This window comes from Rhinatrema bivittatum, chromosome 9, assembly GCF_901001135.1.
Source record: "Rhinatrema bivittatum chromosome 9, aRhiBiv1.1, whole genome shotgun sequence".
In the NCBI taxonomy this organism is placed as follows: Eukaryota; Metazoa; Chordata; class Amphibia; order Gymnophiona; family Rhinatrematidae; genus Rhinatrema; species Rhinatrema bivittatum.
Window position 1 is genome coordinate 2,426,355 of NC_042623.1, and position 20,258 is coordinate 2,446,612.

The following is a 20,258-nucleotide window of genomic DNA, read 5'->3' on the forward strand; positions in this document are numbered from 1 at the left end:
TGAGGCTTATTAGCGCTAGCACATACCCTGATGGATGCTGATGTTAGTACCATCTGCTATCCTGGGTGAAGTTATGCTAACAGATGCCCCGGGGGGGGGGGGGGGGGGCAGTGAGCATACAGCTTCATACTTCGTGCACCCTTCGGATAACTGGCCTACTTAGACTGATAATTCCCTTCCATCAGGCATTGTCCTGGGGTGGGCCTGGGCATCCTTGGGATAGTCGTGGAAACTTTAGGCACATTGGTGTCTTCCTTCCAATTTCCACACTATGTGCCCGGCAGGGGAGCACATAGGTTAAGAAGGAACATAAGAACATAAGAAAATGCCTTACTGGGTCAGACCAAGGGTCCATCAAGCCCAGCATCCTGTTTCCAACAGTGGCCAATCCAGGCCATAAGAACCTGGCAAGTACCCAAAAACTAAGTCTATTCCATGTAACCATTGCTAATGGCAGTGGCTATTCTCTAAGTGAACTTAATAGCAGGTAATGGACTTCTCCTCCAAGAACTTATCCAATCCTTTCCAATCCAATCTGTTACGGTCGAGTTTGGGTCGAGGCGGGCGTGGCAGGTGTACTTCATTGTAGAGATCGTCCCAGCCCTTCGAGGTGAGGCTGGTACTTCCCCATGATACCTATATTGGGGAGGTGAGCACGTTGAGGTGCAACAAGCTCCCCTTATATTTATGACCTGATACGACCTACCACTTGACGGTTCATCCATGAAGCTGGACTCTTCCCTCGGTTGTGAGTAGTAGTCAACTCTGATTCAAATTAAAGAAATTCATCCTTGAGATCCCCTACATCAGCTGTGAAGGGGTAATCCTACTGGTGTTGAAGGATGCAATCTTCAATGTACTCTCCAATCCACATCATTGGCGGCATTGCCTCACATGACAGGAGATACGAGTGACGTGTCTCCCATATGTACCGATTTCATGTCCAGCACTCCTCTACGGTCGTTCATACGCCCCGCAGGCTGATGATGGTGATCAAACCTTGTTCTCAGACTGGTTTGTAGGCTGTATTGCCTAAGGGTGACTCGGTGCTACAGGTACCCTACGAATGAAGAGGAGGATTTCCTGTGTTACTCATTTGTTTAATTCAGAAGGGTCATCCCCCACAATGAATCCTTGATAAGGGCATTACGGGATGGCAGCGCCCAACGGGGTGCCATGCCTCGACCATGGATCCCCTGCGAGCAAATCGAGTGCTTGAATGTGTGAATATAAGACTCCCCTAACCACCAGTTCCCCCCAGATGCTGAGTTGTATAAGAGGCCTGATGAATTGGGGGGAAGCATCTGAGGATCGAGACAGGATGTAGACCTGCAGAGTGAAATTTATCCTTCTCCTTCCCATGGGCGGCGCAACACAGTTGGGGAACTCCTTGACCCACATTGTGTCTTGTGAGTTGTGTCAGAGACTCCACATGATTGACGTGAATCCCCTGCCCTCCGCGACTGCAAGCGAGATTGCAGAAGTACTGATTTCTGAGGGCCCACCATACTCCCGTCCTTGAGATATTACTAGCGAGGGTGAGAATCCCTCTTAGCGCCCAGTGGTCTTTTGATTTTTTTTTTTAAGACAAGGAGTATGGGGGAACTAAACCCCCTCCTCCCCCCCCCCCCCCCGGGCTCCATTGGCAACTCTATTAACGCAACACCGTTGGCCGTATCTGGAGGTTCTAAGGCTGTGGCTGCTACTAGCATTGTCCCAAATGCAGAATCTGAGGGTCCCCATTGGGGTGTACCTCTCCCTGCGTTGTCACCTTCTGGAGCTTATCTCTGAGGGTTATCCAGTGAGTTGATCCAGGGCCATGCAGAACACCTGACCGTAATGGCTCCTGATGATTTGTCCAGCGTGTCCAACTTCATAGACTCGTTGCATGCTCCGCTTGGGGTCATCGTGCACGTAGCAGCATTGGCCTGGCTTCAAAGGCTGAAGGTACTCATGGAAGTGCTGCCCTTGCACGCAACATTCCTGTATGGACTATGCGCTGTATAGATACCCCAGACACTTCGTGTCACCTTCCCGTGATCAATGAAGAATTCTTCCCAACCTACCGGAAGGCAGGTCCTCTCCTGATACTTCGATCTCTCCTTGTGCCCCTAAGCCTGCAGTGGATGGCATTTCTGTTTCTGCATGGAGGGTCCCTAGGGGGTAACGCCCCAAGTAAATCATGAGGTTTGGCATCTCCCCTAATGCAGGAGCCCCACCTGTGCCATCTATTCCAAGCCCATAAACTGGCGCTGCTTCCAGATCAGTTTGTCCCTTAAGGATGCCCTCTGATCAGCAGGAGGATTGACATCGATGAGGCACTACCAGTGACTTCGGTCTGTGAAATACCAGAATTGGTGCAAAACAGTCACTGGTGTTGTCCTCCTGGTAAGGCTCAGCAATGTACTAGTACTGACCTATAGTGTGGCTGATGCCATGATAGTTGCTGGGCTTGAAGCCTCGGCATTGATGTCTTGATGCACATCGGTGTGCCGATCTCTGCCAGTCTGCAACGCACCACCAGCCACGGCAATCCCACGCCCCAGCTTGCGTGTGTCAGCCCTTCAGTGACCCAGAGTTGCTCAGTTCTAGCTAGTCTTGGCGCTGATGCTCATCTCAGTTCTCTGGCATCAACATGCCGGCCTCGGCCCTTTGGTCTCGGCATGCCCACCACTTCAAGCAACCCCAATGTGTTGACCTGGGCATGCCTCCTCAACGTTTCTGAGGGACTGGTGTCGGTAAATGCGACACAATGGCCATTCGATGAGGCTGTCTCATGTTGCTGGGAGGCTCCTCCACGGAGGGTCTTCCCTGCCCCTGTTCACAGGTATCCCAGTGAGGGGGCCCAGAGGAGGGTTGTTTCAGCTGCCGGTTCCCCTCCAACGAGGTCATCCTTCAGGGGATCTGCTGGGGCACCTCAGCTGCATGAGGCCTCCATTTAGGCCCGGAGCAGTGCCAACTCCGGTCATTGCAGCATTCCTTCTGGCTCCACCGGGTTGCTGCTGCAGACTCCTGCTCCCCCCGGGTCCCGGAGGGACCCCGGAGCCGGCCTGAGGTCACTGCTGAATTGCTTCCCCAATGCTGCTGCTTAAGAGTGGCAGGACTTAGAGAAGGCAGCAAGTCTTGGACTCCATGGGACCCCAGGCCCCAGGTGGCTGTGACCTAAGGAAAAAAGAAAAGGGAAAACTTTGAGTAAGAGGAGACTCCATGCAGGTGGAGAAAGAAGACTGAAGCACACTGGGATCCCTGTGGTCATATAGGCAAGCAGGCACACAGAGGTCAGCTCTGTGTGCTTCGAGGAGCTCCGCCACCTAGAGGACGATCCGTAGAATACATGGCTAATTTCAGCCTGCTTATCTGTAGATAATATACTCTAATTCCTTACTAATAAGTTTTACTCTTTTGCTAAACCCTAAGGGATCTGAAGGTTTTAGATCATCCTTAAAGTTTCATTTTTCCAAGGCTGGAATTGGTCCACTTTGCCCCATATTCTGGGGCTCAGCGCGTACGTGCAAAAGGTAGAGGATGTTGGAGCTGGATTGGGGTTTCTGGTGAAGGTCCCCAGCTAGGCCCCTCTGCTCTGGAGAGGAGACCTTGGAAGTGCTGGAGAGACTGATTTTAGTGAGGAGAATTTTTTCTGGGTTGCTTTTTAGACTTGATCCCAGCTTCAGAAGGGAGCCCCTGTCTGAGGGAAAGAGCCCAGCTGAAGTGAGGAGGCTCCTGCATCTGTTTGAGAGACAGGAAGATAAGGGTTTGGAAAGGAAGAGTTTTTCGGTGGCTGTGTTGGGACTTTGCCATGCAAGGTGGAGAGGTTTGCTTACCATGGGTCTTTCAATAGGAGAATTGGCTGAGGACATCACGTTGAGAACAGGCACCGTGGAAGTTTTTGTTTCCTATGAAGATCCATGGACTTTGTTTTTCCTTACTTGAGCTGCACATTTTATTTTTGTTGCAGTAAAGTTTTAACACTATTCTCGTTGTCTTTCCCGTTTTTTCAAGAGAAAATGGACAGTGACTAGGTAGAGAGTGAAAAGAGTGAAAGTGGGCCCCCACCTCATGCACCTGCAGCCCAGGAGGTTAAGCTCCCCCCACCTTGAGAGAATCCATGCCTTGGGGTTGAAAAGACTGATGGCAAGAGAACTGGGACTTAGCCCTGGGACTCCACCAATTCGGCGCCAGTATCGTGCTAAGTACTGATTTAGGGGTCTATTTACTAAACAGAGTTGATGTAGGATTTCATATTTTATAAAGCCACTGAGGCTTGGCGTCTATTGATTGAACACGTTGCAATTAGAACACGAGAATAAATCTGGAGATCTTACGTGACATGACATTAGCCAGCACGCTTTGTCTTTTGAAATTTGCATTATAAACTCTCCAGAGGAATTGCTAGGTATATAGAACGGGCAGTAGGGGACTTCTACAAACTACTAACAGGACTTTTCTTATACGTTTGATCTGGGCAGCAAGTTAGGGAGGCCAACTTTTCCATGGACCTGAACTGGACATGAGGACAGGGAAGGACTAGGAGGGGGTGAGAAGATGCCCCTGCCCTCCCTCTCATTTGCAAATGTGTGCGCCCACTGCCCCAGAACCATAAACCTAGTTTATTATTTTACATTGTTACCGTACTATGATGGCACACGAGTAATTTGTAATCTATACCACCCATATTTCTCTTTATCGTGCCCTTCTGTAAACCGTTGTGATGGTATTTAGCTTAACGACGGTATAGAAAATTTTTTAAATAAATAAAATAGTGTTGGGCTAGTAAGGCTGCCTGCTTCCACTGCTGATTGGCTACTGGGCTGGCTCAATACAGGCCAGGCCTTGCTAAAATGGCTGTAAAACCAGTCAGTTGGTCACCCTACAGCAAATATTAAGTTGGCGTTGCACTTGACAATGGAACAATCCAATACACAATAACAGACACTTTGGGTCAGGAATAACCCTGTTTTTATGGGATAGTATAGAGAAGCTGGGCTCGTATTGTGGCTTTTATTACACGAATGATCTTCCATATAAAAGTGCATGTGTAAAGCACGCAGCACATGCTCACTTATGTGATATACCGTATATAGTTTTGTAGAAAAAGCAATGCCAAGGTTTACTTTCATTGTATAAGTGCATTGGAGGAAGGGCATTTTTACTGAGATGGGGTAAAAAGAGTACTTTTTAGCAGACCAACTCCTGCAATGAAGGAAAACATCCAAAAATGGTTTTCTAAACCTCATCTATGAAGCAGCTTAGAGCACAGATCATTGCAGTCTGCAAATCTTTGAATGTAGGAAGTCTCTAAATAAAACAAATGGATTAGCGGATCTGTAATCAGTAGGGAAAGAAATGCGGCAAGATAAGGTAGGCCTTGGCAGCAAGGTTATCAGCAAAGTCCTTCAGAAGTGACCAACAAGTGTCCAGAGCAGAATATTTACTAGAAAGGTCTGAAAAGGATAATTTGCAGACTTGCAGGACAGGACAAGCATCTGCCTGCCTTTTCTCTTTTTATCAGCCCTTGGCAGTGCAAAACAAAGAGAGAACAGAACATTTCTGAAGTCCTTTCTATTTTTATTTTTATAAGCCTTTTTCCAAGAATGGCCTCAAGGCAGATTACAATTGCATTTTAATCAAACTTTACAGTAACAATCACTGTTGCAATGTCACTTACAATCAAAACCGAATCAAATTTAGAGTTACAGTAGCAGTGCATTTTTTCTTCTTCTCAAAGCAAGGACATGGTACAGACAAGGTTATGAGCTGCATAGTTAATTGATTTGTAAAATTATAATAGCTCGGGAGGGAAAGGAACATTGTGAGTCATCTTCTAGTACCTACAGTACAGTCAAGATTATAGAGCAGAGGCAATGAGGCTACCACCTTGAACCTTCAATAGAAAAGGTGAGAAGAGTCTGCCATGGTTTTTGGTCGAAAGATCTGGTAATCAAGTCATAAAACAAAGTCTATGCAGGGAAATCTAGGAGAAGGCCTGGTCAAACAGCCAAGCCTTTCCTTTTAGCCGGAAAGTGAGGTATCACAGTTCGAGGCACTGGGTAGCGGAAGTTTGTTCCAGATTCACAAAGTCTTGTACAAGTCAGTCTGGCAGACAACAGAGGAGGGGCGGACAGAAGAGATATTTACAGGAAACAGAGCTCTTTTGTGGGAGGGCAGGAGAAAAGACATTGCATCTTTTATTCACACATGTAAAGATGAAGCAAAGGATTTTGAATTGCTTTTGCAGAAGAACTCTAATTTCTCTTCGTGATTTTTTTCTTTTTGCTTTGTCTCTGGATACTCTTTCAGTAGTCCCATTATATGCAGGAAGTGCGCAGCCTTCACTGAGCGATGACTGCAGCCAGGGGGCAGCAGTGATACAGCTGCGTCCAGGAATGCATGGGGAATCTGCTTCTTATGACTGAGGAAAGAGTTCCATGTGGGAATTTGTTCTACTTGCGATAAATGTGTTTATAATTGCTGTCAGGCAGGCTAGATGGTCTTTTGTCTTTCTCTGCCATAATTTACTATGTACCATGGGCCAGGGCAGTTGGCTTAAGACTGACCATTTGTGGTCAGCTGTTTTGCTCGCTCACAACTTTAGCAGTATGTTCTGCAAGCGTTGAATGCATTCGGGCTGTGTTGTGAGATGCTATAATTACAATAGATTGGTTAGTGATTAAAGCACATGTCATGGCAGCAAGGTTGTGTTTATCAAGGTAGTTGCGTTGTTAGCATATTTGGCGCAGATAGAAAGAAGGTTTTAACCCCCTCTGAGATGTGGGTTTCCAGCATGACATTTGGATCCTCTCTTTTTCCCCTGTTACATTTCAAAAACAGAACAACTGCTTCTCAGCTAATCATGCAGAATGACTGCCATCATGTGGTGGTTTAATGGAAACTGACATAAGCTTCTTGGAGCTCCTTTGGAAGTTAAATAAATGCTCCCAGTGTAAAATCACAAGGGGAAATGTTATTCTTGTTGCTAATTTTTTAATGTAATATTTATGTTTTGTTATCTTCTTGTTTAAAAGATGGTTCATGATGCATTTTCCTTTGGTATGTGTCATGTTTGAATTATTGCATGAATAAAATCTCTGACCTTTCTGGGTTGTTGTTCGTACTTCAATATGTAGTGTGTCTGACTTTACATGCTCACCATCTCAATCATGAGTCTGCGTATTCTGACTTGCTCTCAACTGACACGGCTGTAAGGACTAGGATCTTGGATTTTAGTGCTATTTGATGTACGTGTAAATTGCTCTTTTATGCATGCTGAATTATGCCCACTCAGCAAGCCCTGAATGTACGAAGAAAACAGATTCTTTAAAAAAAAATAATATAAATAAGTGATTGGCTGAAAAGAAATATGAAAGAACCTTGTAAAATATCGATCATGCATTAGGCCCTCTAACTTCAGCTCTACAGCTCTGCTGCTTCTCTCAAACGGTCCCAGCTTTTCAGCTTCAGCCTTCAGATGTGTTTTCTGCATTTCGGTCACAGTTTAGCACTTTGCATGAATTAAGACTATTGAACTTAGATGAGGTAGAATTGGAAGCAAATTCTACCAATAAGCAGTGTGATGGAGCTAAGAACTTAGGCAGAGGGAATGTTTCTGACTGATATCCCAGGTAACCTCTTCAGACGGCACATTAATCGTCCTCGCTCACACACAGAGCACAGGCAGAACTGCCCAATTGTGGTTCAGACATAAGATGACCGTACCTTAGTACTGGGCCTGTTTCTTGCAGAATAAGAGGGGAGCATTTTAATTGTTAACATGTTTTAAATATCCCTAGGAGAAATACAGAGTATGTTTCTTAATCTTCTGCCCTTTCAGCTTTGCAGTTCCGCTAAGCTTGGGATTAAAGAAAGTTTGACAGCAGTCACATTTTCTAACTAGCAGACGGATGTAGTGAACACAAAATGGGAAACCCGTTAGCACATTTGGTCGATTAGAAAAAATGAACGCATGACTGTAGCCAATTATTTCCCAGCAAAACACTTACTGGAAAGGCTTCACCTCTGCACTTATCAGTTACTAAAAGTTCAAGTTTGGTTCAGCTGCTGGAACATCTCCAAAGAGTAAGCAGAAAAGATTTAAGAGGAAAAAGGCACATGCAGAGAACCATTTACATAATAATTTAATAAATGCAAGGGTTTGCATTAAGAAAATTATGAGACATTCACATCTGGAACAAGTAAGCAAATTATAAACAAAAGCCTTTCTTCCTGATGGTTTGCATCCTACACAGAAAGATCTGGGGACAGAAAAGAGAAGAAGTCAAGTCATCTGTGTTTCAGAAAACTTAGATAAGAAAACTTCACTGCTGAGGCAAAATGACCCTGCTCATAGAGGATATACATAAACAGAGGAGGTTGCTGGGCCAGAGACAGGGCAGAGGACAGAACTGGAAAACCCAGGAGTCTGCCTGGTGAGCAGCAGGGGCGATGCCAAGAACATTCATCCTGCAGGTGAGAGGCCGAGGAGAGGACTCCAGAAAGGAGCAACAATGAGAAGAAACCCCACAATCCCAGCCAATACGGACTACAGACATCGCACCACCAGAAATCTGCAGTCACCCCTAGAGTCCTACTCACTGCAAAAGAAAGGACATCGCAAATATTAAATATATAATGGCATTATGAAATTTGGAATTTAAAACTGGCAACTAGTGCAGAGATTAAGTGATTGTCAGAGATGTGAGCCCTTAGGCTGTGAGGTGCAGACCAGCAGACCAACCTATTAGGTGCATGTTGAAAGCAAGTGGATTCACTCTTACTAGGACCAGAGCTGGAGGTTCGTCTACACCAGCCCCGTTCCCTGCAGGTGGAGCAGCAGGGCTTAGGTGAAAGTCCCGTAAGAAGCAGTCAGACAAAGTCAAATCTCGGGCAGAGATCAGAGCTGACAGTGAGCAATGATATCCAGATCCAGGCCAAGGTCAGGGCAGGCAGCAGTCCAGACGAGTAGTCATTATCCGTAGCAGAGGTCAGAATTAGGAATCAGGCAGTCACAGATGGACAAGACAAGGCAAGGCACAGGGGACAGAGACACAGGCAGGACGGACGGACAAGGCCACAGAGAGGCAGGGAACGGCAAAGAGTCAACGAGGCAAGGCAAGGCAGAAGGCAGAAGGCACAGAGATGAGAAGCAACATGCACTGCAACACAAGAGGCATTAGCCGAAGTGTGGTTAGGGCTTTAATTCCCAGCCGACGCTGACATCATTTCCCCGCTCAGAGCTCCTGTTCCCACCACGGGGCCTATATCAGCTGTCCAGTGACGTGCATGCACACCTATATCAGCTGTCCAGTGACATGCATGCACACCTATATCAGCTGTCCAGTGACGTGCATGCACACCTATATCAGCTGTCCAGTGACGTGCATGCACACCTATATCAGCTGTCCAATGACGCGCATGCACACCTATATCAGCTGTCCAATGGCGCGCATGCACACCTATATCAGCTGTCCAGTGACGCGCATGCACACCTATATCAGCTGTCCAATGGCGCGCATGCACACCTATATCAGGTGTCCAATGACGCGCATGCACACCTATATCAGCTGTCCAATGACGCGCATGCACACCTATATCAGCTGTCCAATGAGGCGCATGCACACCTATATCAGCTGTCCAGTGACGTGCATGCACACCTATATCAGCTGTCCAATGACGCGCATGCACACCTATATCAGCTGTCCAGTGGCGTGCATGCGCACCTATATCAGCTGTCCAGTGACGTGCATGCGCACCTATATCAGCTGTCCAATGGCGTGCATGCGCACCTATATCAGCTGTCCAGTGACGTGCATGCGCACCTATATCAGCTGTCCAATGGCGTGCATGCGCACCTATATCAGCTGTCCAGTGACGTGCATGCGCACCTATACCAGCTGTCCAGTGACGTGCATGCACACCTATATCAGCTGTCCAATGGCGTGCATGCACACCTATATCAGCTGTCCAGTGACGTGCATGCACACCTATATCAGCTGTCCAATGGCGTGCATGCACACCTATATCAGCTGTCCAGTGACGTGCATGCACACCTATATCAGCTGTCCAATGGCGTGCATGCACACCTATATCAGCTGTCCAATGGCGTGCATGCACACCTATATCAGCTGTCCAGTGACGTGCATGCACACCTATATCAGCTGTCCAATGACGTGCATGCACACCTATATCAGCTGTCCAGTGACGTGCATGCACACCTATATCAGCTGTCCAATGGCGTGCATGCACACCTATATCAGCTGTCCAATGGCGTGCATGCACACCTAGGGCGATGCATGGAAGCAGAGAAGGAAGGCATCCCAAGGGGAGTGCGCCTGGTCGCGATACCCCCCTCTGACTGGCTAAACATTACAGGACGGGACTTGCTCAGAATGTATTCTTCATGTTATTTGAGGTTAGCTTTTGTACTTGCTTCTTTGAATATAAATGGTATTCTAATTGATGCCAACTTCATTTTCCATCCTGATGCCATAATGGCATGCAAGTACTGAGAACATTTCTGTGAAAAAATGACTAAGACACTTGGGATATTTCAGAATCAGATACAAATTTTAATGCTATGCTGAAGGAAGAGAAAATTTAAAACCATATTTATTTTGCTACACTGCTTTTTTTGCTGTGGATCCTGACACTCATCATTTTGGTGATTTTTATTATTGAAAATTGACTGCTGGTAAACCTAGAAGAGTAAAAGCTTATAATTTTGCAACATATTCTCGTGAGGAAGGCTCTGTTTACTCAATTTCAGGGTTACAAGTTTCAGGTATTCGTATGTAATTTGAGGAAGAGAAGACTGAGGACTTTTGCTAAAGAGATGGAGTCAGATTGTGACAGAGGGAGAAAAAGGAGGATTTTAATACTTTTTCCTGTCCAGCCGGAGAGAATATTTGCCTTTGAACCAGATATAGTTCACCATCTACCCAAACACTTTGTGTATTTTGAATCCACAGAAGATGGTACCAAGATCTTTTGAACATTGGCTTCTATTACTCTGTATTAGAAGTAGGGTTACTGAAACATACATCTGCGCAAAATAGTCCTCATTGGTGGAAGCAGTGACAGGTGTCAGTAAGATGAAGTTTAAGATTGTCCATCTTCGTGAGAGGTGCAATAAGCCTTCCTTTTACAAAGAGAGCATCATTTAGAGCAGGGGTGGGCAATTCCGGTCCTCGAGGGCCACAAACCAGTCTGGTTTTCAGGATACCCCTAATGAATATGCATGAGAGAGATTTGCATGTACTCTGCCTCAGGTGTATGCAAATCTATGTCATGCATATTCATTAGGATATCCTAAAACCTCGACAGGTTTGTGGCCCTCGAGGACTGGACTTGCCCACCCCTGATTTAGAGCAAGGATGGGGAGCCCAGCCCTTCGGCAAATCTGGCCAGCCTCTCAACTTCATTCAGCCCATGGCATGCTCTTACTCATTCCCCCGCCTCAAAAAAATAGCTGCTTTTGATGACCATTTAGAATTTGTTTTCATAGTTTACCACTTTCCTGTTCTAAGTAGATGCTTCTGACCCCATTACTTTTTTGTGGATTTTTCATTTCCAGCTACCTACCTTACAGTTCAGAATGGAAGCTACCTGCGGTTAAAAACACAAGAACATAAGAAATAAGAACATGTCATACTGGGTCAGACCAAGGGTCCATCAAGCCCAGCATCCTGTTTCCAACAGTGGCCAATCCGAATCACAAGTACCTGGCAAGTACCCAACACCAAAAGATCCCATGCTACTGATGCCAACAACAAACAGTGGTTATTCCCTATTGATTAATAGCAGTTCATGAACTTCTCATCCAGGAACTTATCCAAACCTTTTTTAAACCCAGCTATACTGACTTCTGTAACCACATCCCCTGGCAATTAATTCCAGAGCTTAACTATGCGCTGAGTGATAAAGAATTTTCTATGATTTGTTTTAAATGAGCTACTTGCTAACTTCATGAAGTTCCCCCAAGTTCTTCTATTATCTGAGAGAGTAAATAACTGATTCACATTTAATGTTCAACTCCTTTCATGATTTTGTAGACCTCTACCATAATCACCCTCAGCCGTCTCTTCTCCAAGCTGAACAGATCTAACCTCTTTAGCCTTTCCTCATAGGGGAGCTGTTCCATCCCTTTATCATTTTGGTTGCCCTTCTCTGCACTTTCTCCAGTGCAAATAAATCTTTGAGATGCGGTGACCAGAATTGTACACAGTATTCAAGATGCGGTCTCACCATGGAGCGATCCAGAGGCATTATAACATCATCCATTTTATTTTCCATTCCCTTCTTTTTCGATCACCACAGCACACTGAGCTGATGATTTCAATGTATTATCCACTATGACGCCTAGATCTCTTTCCTGGGAGGTAACACGCTCGATAGAACCTAACATCATGTAACTAAAGCAAGCGTTATTTTTCCCTATATGCATCATCTTGCACTTATCCATATTAAATTTCATCTGCCATTTGGATGCCCAATCTTCCAGTCTTGCAAGATCCTCCTGCAATTTATCACAATCTGCTTGAAATTTAACTACTCTACATAATTTTGTGTCATCCACAAATTTGATCACCTCATTCATTGTACCCCTTTCCAGCTCATTTATAAATATATTAAAATACATCAGTCCAAGTACAGATCCCTGAGGCACTCCATTGTTTACCTTTTTCCACAATGAAAGCAGACCATTTAATCCTACTCTCTGTTTCCTGTCTTTTAACCAGTTTGTAATTTACAAAAGGACATCACCTCCTATGTCATTAGATTTTAGTTTTCTTAAAGCCTCTCATGAGGGAGTTTGTCAAACACCTTCTGAAAATGCTAATACACTACATCTACCGGTTCACCTTTGTCCACATGTGTATTCATTCCTTCAAACAAATGTAGGAGATTTGTGAGGCAAGACTTCCCCTGGGTAAATCCATGCTGGCTGTGTCCCATCAAACCTTGTCTATCTTAATGTTCTGTGATTTTATTCTTTATAACAGTTTCCATGATTTTTCCCGGCACTAAAGTCAGGCTCACCGGTCTATAGTTTCCTAGATCTCCCCTGGAACCCTTTCTAAATATTGGGGGTTACATTGGCCATCTTCCAATCTTCAGGTACAATGGATGATTTTAATGATAGGTTACAAATTAATTCTAACAGTTTTGAAATTTCATTTTTGAGTTCCTTCAGTACCCTAGGATGCATACCATCCAGTCCAAGTTATTTACTATTCTTCAGTTTGTCAATCTGGCCTACTACATCTTCCAGGTTCACCGTGATTTGGTTCAGTTCATCTGAATCATCACTCTTGAAAACCTTCTCCAGAACAAGTATCTCTCCAATATCCTCTTCGATAAACACTGAAGCAAAGAATTTGTTTAGTCTTTTGTGATGGTCTTTTCTTCTCTAAGTACCTTTTTAACCCCATCTAATGGTCCAACTGATTCCCTCACAGGCTGTCTGCGTTGGACATATTTTTAAAAAGATGGATGAATTCCAAAAAGGTCTTACAATATATTCATTTATTCATCATAAAATTGATTCAGAGGTGTGGAAGTTGTGCTGACAGATTTTACGGGGACCTGTCTGTTTGTGGGTAAGAGTGCATACGACATATCATCATGCGCTGGACCTTAACTCCTTGGTCCATCTTCTCTGTCTGATTCTTGGTTCGACATACTACCAGTGGTGGCGCTGCTGAAGTGGTATAAGGGCAGGGAATGAAATGTCTGGTTTTCCATGTTAAATTTGAGAGGAAATAGCATGCAAGCCTCTGCAGATACTTATTTTTCTTGATCAATTTTCAAAATGGAAAGTATTTATTATCCACTATCCTTCTGTTCAGGGTGGGGAGCATACGGAACATATAATTGCATAAAACAGTCACATGAAACCTGTGATAATTCCGCATATTATTGCTTGGAGAACTGGTGCAAGTCTGCAGGTAAAAGTACTCAAGGACTTTACATCAGAATTCACAGTTCCATAATTATTCATTAACTGTGCTTCCCTGATGAGGGAGATCCATAGGTATGGAGAAAAACTTGAACAAGCTTGCTCCAGTGTCTTAACGAAACACAGAAACATCTTCTGGGCTGATCTTAATGCACTGCCACGTCTAAGCAGGATCAAACAGTTCTTTAAATAAGCAGGACATGTTCCATTAATTGCTTTAAAAACCAGCAGGACCATTTCAAAGTGAGACTGGACGCAGACTGGCAACCAGCTTAGCTCTTTTAAAACTGGGCTGTACTTTACAACAAGTCAGATCTCACGCAGCTTCCTGATATACTTCAATGCTAATCCATTAATCAAACTGCAGCATAATGAAGGCCTAGATTACAATAGCCAGATCAGATTTCAAGAGGTAAAGACAGAACTGATCAAAAGTCTTTCTTGCTAGTGTTAAAATTTGTTGTGGTCGAAATTCAGCACCATTTAGCCAGCTAAGTGTTAGCTTCTGCATGTCTGGTTTCATTTAGTGGTCGCTAATTACTAAGATAAGTATTTATCCAACTAAATAGTTATTGAGCTAAGTAGTGGGTAGGATGGAGGTGTTCCGGGGAGGAGATACGTATCCAGATGACTGACAATATTTAATCTTATTTAGCTAAGTTTGCCAGACAAGTTAGACCTGCTATTATCCTGAAAAACGTAGCCGATTAACCGGATTTATTCAGTGGATCTGCTGCAACCATTGAATATCCTGGCTGACAGGTCTATACTGTAAAGTGCGGTTGGAGATTCCCCGTCTGCAACTCGCTGTGGGCGCACAATTGGGACGCGTAAAGCAATCCTGCGATACAGTCTCCAGTTTCACACGTCCTTAGCGCTTCTTGAAACCGACGCATAACCCTTTCCGCACCCAGCATGTATATCATATGTAAATGAACGAATTAGCTATTTAATGAAGGAATTAGCTATTCCCTCCGATACTGTGACGCGCGCTCCGATTATCTCCTTTGTAACCCGCTATTTTGCCGCATCCTTAACCTGTTAGTTTACCGCCTACCCTCTACCTGGTGTTAGTCCTGCACCATGGACGACCTCCATATATACTAACCCGCTTTCAAACTGCATTCAGCCCTTCTTTTTGCATGAACGATGCTGCACGGAACTCCGATTGCATTAGTTATTTGCTTAAAAAAATTATTTCATCCCGCATGTTCCGTATGGGAGCTGACAGCGGCTTACAAAAAAAATTACAGTTCTCATAAAATGATAAAGTTGTTATATATATATATATATATATATATATATATACCTAGATGTCACTTTCCGAATCCCCCCATCTCCACACGGGCGGGCGGGCGTGTGTGCGGTCATCGAGGCGGCGGCGGGAGCCGGCGGGCGGGCGTGCGGTCATCCAGGCGGCGACGGGAGCCGGCGGGCGGGTGGGCGCCCGTTCATCCAGGCGGCGGCGGGAGACGGTGGGCGGGTGGGCGCGGGTTTATCCAGGCGGCGGCGGGAGGCGGAGGGCGGGTGGGCGCGCGTTTATCCAGGCGGTGGCGGCGGAGGCGGGCGGGTGGCGTCCCGTTCATCCAGGTGGAGGGAGCCGGCGGCGATAGCGGCCTCCAGCAGCCCCCGCCGGCAGTGAATGTATGCACGCCTGTTTACTCCCATACAATTTCGGCGCTCAAGGTAGTCACATGCCGTGATGTCAAGCGTCATGACGTCACGCCTTGAGCACCGAAATTGCACGGGCGTAAACAGGCGTGCATTCATTCACTGCCGGCGGGGGCTCCTGGAGGCCGCTTTCGCCGCCGGCTCTCTCCGCCTGGATGAATGCACGCCCACCCGCCCGCCGCCTCCCGGATAAACGCGCGCCCACCCGCCCGCCCCCTCCCGCCGCCGCCTGGATGAACGGGCGCTCACCTGCCACCGCCTCCCGCGCCACCTGGATAAACACGCGTGGAGATGGGGGATTCGGAAAGTGACATCTAGGTATTTATATATACTTTTGTTTTAGTTTTGGTTGTTTTAGTTTTGATGGTTTCCCCCCTCCCGCCTTGCTTCGGGAGGGGGGAAACCATCCACTTCCTGGTACCTGTCATTTCAAATGTCAGTTGAAATGACATTTGAAATGACAGGTACCAGCGCACCCAGGATACTGTATAGGCGCTGTATTAAGCGCCTATACAGTAAAATGGGTTGCGCGGGCCTAACGCTTTGCCTAACGCTTCGCAGACGCGGCTTGCATTTGCAAGCAATTTGAATAGAGTATCGAGCGATATGTGAAGAGAACTGTGCGTGCGGGGAACGAGGGTGCGCCCTGCACTGCCGCACTCTTTCTAACGCGGCATAACTGTATCGACCTGTTACATGTTTATCCAGCTAAATTTCCTAGCCAGATATCTTTTGCATATCTACCTTTCAGTTCCTTCCTAATACATGAATCAGAAAACATCCGTACTTAAAAATTCAGGATCTCACTGAGAGGGCAACCCCATCAAACATAACCTCAAGAGACAACAACTAGATTCATTATTTTGCGCAGCCAGAGTAATTCAATTTTATTTTAATTGACCATTAATGTATTCATTTTCACCAGCTTTGTCACTGCATTTCTCTCATCTTCCAAAGGTAAATAAAGCTAATCATCAGTGTGCAGTTGGAAGCATATTTCAACTTTCTTAATGACCTCAGTTAATGGTTTCAAATAAGCATTGAAGCACATAGGAGACAAGATAGAACCTTGTGGTACTTTCATAATGCCACACTTTTGAAATCTCTCCTTTAAAATCATGCCATTGTAGTATGGTATCATAAATACCTAATTCTTTTAGGTATTCAATCATAATGGCATGGTTAACTATATATATTAAAGAGCGCATTGAGGTCTGCAGGAAAAATGCAATGTTGAATCTTTATGGATAGAAATTCCAGGTGAAAGGGAGACTAAAATAGTAGTGGGGGTGTATTACTGTCCACCTGGCCGGAATAAACAGACAGACAATGAAATGCTAAAAAAAATTAGGGAAGCTAACAAAATTGGCAGCACAGCAATAATGGGTGATTTCAGTTACCCAAGTACTGACTGGGTGAATGTCACATCAGGACATGCTAGAGAGGTAAAGTTCCCAGATGAAATAAATGACTGCTTGATGGAGCAGCAGGTGCAAGAACCAACAAGAAGGGAAACTATTTTAGACCTAGTACTTAGTGGATCACAGAATTTGGTGCGAGAGGTTACAGTATTGGGAGCCATTTTGGCAATAGTGATCACAACAATATCAAATTTGACTTAATAACTGGAGGGAGCACAACAAGAAATCTACTATGAAAGCATTTAACTTTCAAAGAGGTCATTATGATAAAGTGAGGAAAATGGTTAGGTTAAAATTGAAAGGAGCAATGGCAAAGGTTAATAGTTTACCTTAGGCATGGACATTGTTCAAAAATGCCATCTTGGAAACCCAGACCAGATGTATTCCACACATTAGAAAAGGTGGAAAGAAGGCTAAATGACTACCAGCATGGTTAAAAGGTGAGGTGAGAGAGGCTATAATAGCTAAAAGAACATCTTTCAAGAAATGGAAAAGGGATCTGAATGAAAAAACAGGAAACAGCATAAGCACTGGCTGTCATGGTATATGAGCCCTTGTACTATGGTGGAATTGGTGCTGCCTGACTGGTGCCCCAATTGGACCCCCATCGACTGCAGGCAGACTTGCAGAAACTGGGTCCAGGTCTGGCTTCACCTATATACGAACCCCTTTCTGTACAGGTTGAGCCCTTGGATTTGAAGGCCGGTAGGGCTTAGGCAAGGGTCACATTGAAACAGACAGAAAGGAACAGGAAGCAGGCCTAGGTCAGGGCAGGTGGCAGTCAGCAGCATCAGAATCCAGGCACGGGTTGGGGCAGGAAGAGGTCAGGCAATGTCAGAATCCAGGCTGGGCTCAAGAATCAGTCAGAGAGGAAGGACCAGGGAGTTAAGGACCATGATAGGCAAGACCAGGGCTGAGGCAAACTGACAAGACATGAGCTGGGGGAAGACTAAGGGCAGGAAAGGGACAAAGCAAGCACGGAGGAGGAAGGAGACAAGGCAGGAGGAAGAGGAACAGGATGGGAGGTGGGACAGGCAGGCAAAGAGCAGGACTGAGAAGCAAGGCAGCAGAAGTGACATGCACTATGGGCCAGGAAGGAGGAGCCACTGCTGAGAGCATGGCTGGCCTTTAAATGTCATCACTTAGAGCTGCTCTGCCATTCCTGCCATGGGCCTTTATGTTATGTACCGTGGCACTCGCACATGCCTAAGGAGGGCAGAAGGATGGCATCATGGTGACATCTCTGTGGCCGATGCAGTGTCCCAGGGTGAGGGACTATCCCATGACTGCTCCGCCGTTATACTGCCAAGTCAAATGGAAAGATTGATAAGGAAGGCAGAGAGAACATTTCAAAAGAAGCAAAAACTCACAATAAAAGTTGTTCAGTTACATTTGAGTTAAAAAGCCTGCGAGGGAGCCAGCGGGACCATTAGATGATGAAGGTGTAAAAGGGGCACTTAGGGATGTCAAAGCCACAGCAGAGAGACGAAATGAATTCTTTGCTTCGACCTTCACCTGAGGTCCTCACTCTGTGTTTAATATAATATAATATAATATAATATAATATAATATAATATTAGTACCTAAAGTCATGCGAGAATGTGTGCCTGGCTAACCCTTCCACCTCACATTGCTGATTAGACTTGAACGTTGCGTATACCCGGATAACTTTAGGTGAGTTATTCAGAGGGAGACTTTACCCAGGAACCTGTCTGCTTGCCGCTTTCTTAATATTGTCCGCATGGATTGGAAAGAAATGCTGAGATTTTCGGATGGAGTTCTATTCATTTCCATAACTTTCTGAAACTCCTTCATCTCAATTTGTTCACAAATTCTTACAAAATGAATTTAAACTCAGCCAATCATAAACAGCTAAAAAAAAAAGTTTAAGTGCCAGCTTGGGAGCCCCAGAAATGCATTTGTCCTAGAATAATTTTATCAGAAGCCGAAGAGCTTCACAATGCTTCTTCTTTCAATGATACCTTGGAGTGAAAGAATATCAAAGCAAAATGATTGCACGGCAAGCAGCAACAGAGTTTGCTCTCAGTTCCCAAATTCCTGCTGTTTTACTGCTAACTTAGAGAGGATTCCTACAATTTAATCAGACATAAGTCATTTACATCTCCACTAGACATAGGAAAATCTTAATTAAGCAGGTGATAGCATTCTGGTCATTATCATCCTTTTAAGTGCACCAAGAAATGAAAGTGGTCTGTGAGGGCCACTCTGTGCATCTCTAACAGAATGGGAACAATAAGACATCTAATGACTTTTTCCCAACATGAAGTAATATTAAAACACAAACATAAAACTGGCACTGAAATGTGATTTTCTGAGAATGCCAATCCTGAATCTCAGGATTCTGCAAAATAAATATAATAGGTGTCAGAATGTGTTAGCTTATTTGGCAGTTCAGCTTATTAAAAGAGAAATGAATGAGAAAATAGATCTCCCACCTTAATTCTAGCAATATTAAAACAAACTTTTTCTTTATAAAACGTATCACCCTTTGTTACAGCTGAGAAGAGAGGTTGTGAATGGCACAAGAAGGGACACATCATACTCGGCACAGTATTAGTGAGATCTGAATTTGCTGGAAGTTTTGTAGCGGAAAACTCTTTCAAAGCTGCTAAAATGTCACTGCTACGTTACCAGGGAGTTCTCACATAAGATTTCCTAATTTGGGAAATGAATTAAATCTAAGCACATTGATGGTGATTCGGCTAACTAGGAATGTCAGAATGCCTCTCTCCCTCGTCCCAAATCCCTCCACATGCACTTTAAAAAAAACAAAACTGTATGGTAACGCTACAAAAACACGATAGTTCAATACAGTAATTACAGTCATGAGGGATCCTGAGTGAGAAAACGTTAGGACAGAAAAATGCTTCTCTAGTTTCCGGAATCCACATTTTCTATAGTTTCAGGAAATATAAGTTTTACTTGCATAACTTATTGTTCCTACTCTGAATTCACAAAGAAATTGGGTCAAAATTGTCTGTGATTCGCTGCTAGGAAAGAGATGGGCTTCAGGGATGGCTGGAAATTCTTTTCCCTGCTACCCAGAAATGGAGCATTATTGTACTTCCTCCAGTCAGAAAGAGATTATGGATAAACAGGATCAAATCTTAAATCAGAAGAAAGCACTTTTTTTGCTGAAATAAAGAGCTATGGCTTGCCTTGCTACACATGAGAAAATAATATGCTATTATGAT

The 20,258-nt window shown here is 44.8% G+C and overlaps 1 protein-coding gene across 11 annotated transcripts in view; it reads right to left on the reverse strand.

Annotated features, from left to right (window-relative positions):
• CACNA2D1 (calcium voltage-gated channel auxiliary subunit alpha2delta 1) overlaps positions 1-20,258 on the reverse strand; it is a 1,026,983-nt gene that overhangs the window by 367,509 nt on the left and 639,216 nt on the right. The window lies entirely within an intron of this gene.